The sequence below is a fragment of the Arachis ipaensis genome, chromosome B03 (assembly GCF_000816755.2).
Source record: "Arachis ipaensis cultivar K30076 chromosome B03, Araip1.1, whole genome shotgun sequence".
Lineage (NCBI taxonomy): Eukaryota > Viridiplantae > Streptophyta > Magnoliopsida > Fabales > Fabaceae > Arachis > Arachis ipaensis.
In genome coordinates, this window is record NC_029787.2 from 16,762,351 (window position 1) to 16,764,915 (window position 2,565).

Sequence of the window (2,565 nt, forward strand, 5' to 3'; positions counted from 1 at the left end):
TGTATCAATATCAGCCTATTTGTAGAAATGACCATGGCCTCATTCTTTTTCTTAGAATATCTCTGTTTAGGGGGTTAAAATTAGGTTTGAAATTTTCATGAGTTCCACATATAATCTTACACATCAAGCTCATCAATGAAATTTTGCACTCATTTTTACTCCTCAAAACAAAAATACTCTTATTACTAATAAAAAAATATGTACAGCCTCAGATTGATGCTACATAGCTTAAATTTCTATATATGTTTCTAATACTGCTGGCTGATTTTGCAGATAGATTCAGCTGCAAATATCCTGAAAAGGTTGAAGACATTTGGAACTTGAGAGGAATATTAAACACTTCATGGCATAGGGTGAAAGTTCAAGCCGGTCACTCAAACTTATAAAATAAAATTTAAAAGAAAAAATCTTGTCACTATGCAGCCTTGCTTTTTTTTTTTTTTGCCTTACATTCATTATAGTGACTGATTTTAGTATAGACGTAGCATGATTGAAAGATCATTTACTGCCTCAAAATTAAATCCTTCTTAAAATGGGATGTAACGGCAGATACGTATTTATCATACATTCATGCTCTTCGATGCTATCAACTTATCAAGTATCAATCAAAACACTGAACTTTTCATCCAGAAGCTTCAATTCTTCTTATCCGCATTATTACACTCCAGGTACGCCATCTTATAATCATGAGACACTTTTCTGTGGAGATTTTTTTATGTTCCGTTTTTGAAGTTTCTTCGACCCTGTCACCAAATTGAAAATTTTGTTATGTGAAAGTTCTCTGTGTTTGAAATTCAATCATTCATCTTATTATTTTCTTTCTTATACAATATGTGAAACACTTGGATTTCAATTTTATATATTTGCTTGAAGAGGCTACTGAAACTTTTTCAGTTTCATCATTGTAACGCGGGTTTAATCTATTTCCTCTCATATTGTATGCATGTTTGTTTATTCTGTTTGGTTAATTGTTTCTGGAACCCTAGAATTGCACACTCTTAATTTATCAGTGTTCTAGCAATACAGTGGAATTCGTTGAACTCTTATAGATATAGAATGGAATTGAACTTCTAGATTATGACTTCTCTCACTCACTTATTGCAGCAGATAAATTTTTCTATGCAGAAACTATAGTATTTGGATTATTTATTGCAGTATTATTCTCTCTTCTGTGATTTGGAAGTTGTAGAAGTAGTTAGGTGATATGTTAAGATAGAATATTACATTTTCACAGACTTTGCTGCATTACTTAGTTGTGGAAAAGGAAAGTTATGGGTGTGTTTGTTGCTGATTCTCAAAAAATTGCTTTGACAACTTGATTTCAGAAACTGGAAATAATTTTAATTAGAAGCTACTCTATTTAGTTTTTCCAGAAAAGGTTAATTGATTTTTTTCTTTAAAATTATGTCAAAAATGATTTTTTCAGTGTGTATATATTACTGAATTTTTGTCAGAAAAAGCTAAAACAAACGCATCCTATGTACATCCTTCATAATCCAGCTAACTTTCTTTATTAGTCAAATGAAGATCCTTATCTAGCCTGTGCAGCACCTGAGGTTTGTCATGGTGGTGCCCTTTCTCACGATTCCATCTACTATTGTTTGTGCTGCCTCATATTGTAATTGTTGCACTTAAAATTACTGTTAAGTTTCTATAAATTTTAGCTACGGATACCTTGAACATGTGTAAAACTCTTTGATTTGTATTGTTTCATTGGGAAATCTGTTGACTAGGAATTTTAACTTACTTAATCATATATGCTTTAGCTGTTGTTAAAAGCAATATTTTTGGAATATCGTCTCTTGTGAACTCTTATATGGAATGTAAGTTTCAACTGTGAGTTGATGCTAATTTTAAGTTCATATTTATTTTAGAATGGTTATTTTAGGTATCTGGGAACTGAATCAGTCCTTTTTTCCCTTTGTTTCCAGTTAAGCTAACTTGGGATAACTTGTTTATCAATCAGTCATTTTTTCCCTTTGTTTCCATTTTCTTATGAACACCCAAATATTTAACATGATATGATTTCACTTGTTATAGACCATAGACCACTGTGACTCCTTTTTAAATATTTATAACTCTTCCTAATTATTGTGTCCTGTCATATGGATTTGGATGTTTTATTAGCATTCATACGCTAGGATTTGGATTTTATCCTTGGGCGCTCAAACACCACAAAGTGCAATGTGACAGAAAGAGACAGTACGCTGGGCAAGTCTCTCATCAACTCCATATGGCCTAAGACTACAAATTCTCTCAAAGCCTCACTTCAGTTCCACTCCTTTCTTCTCTTTCCCCTTTCCTTCATCCAATCCTTTCTAATTCCTCCTTTAGACAATCTCAAACTGACCCCTTATCCTCACACTTCAAAAGAGAGAGAGAAGAAATGCCTGGACTCACCGCACCTTCAGATTATTCTAAAGAGCCTCCTCGTCACCCTTGTCTAAAAATTAACTCCAAGGCAAGCCTTATAGTTATCCTAATTATTCCCAGGTCTCATGTGGTTTCATAAATATTTCATTTAAGTTTTGGAGATTATCAGCTTTCATTTTTTCCTTTTGACAG

At 32.7% G+C, this 2,565-nt stretch overlaps 1 protein-coding gene across 6 annotated transcripts in view; it reads left to right on the forward strand.

Moving 5' to 3' along the window:
• The window catches only part of LOC107629978 (pentatricopeptide repeat-containing protein At5g03800), an 8,775-nt gene extending 8,041 nt beyond the window's left edge, over window positions 1–734 (forward strand). For all 6 annotated transcript variants that reach the window (XM_016332961.2, XM_021118302.1, XM_021118301.1 and 3 more), the window contains one exon: window positions 274–734. The gene's annotated coding sequence lies outside the window, so the exon portion shown is untranslated. The remainder of the gene's footprint in view (window positions 1–273) is intronic.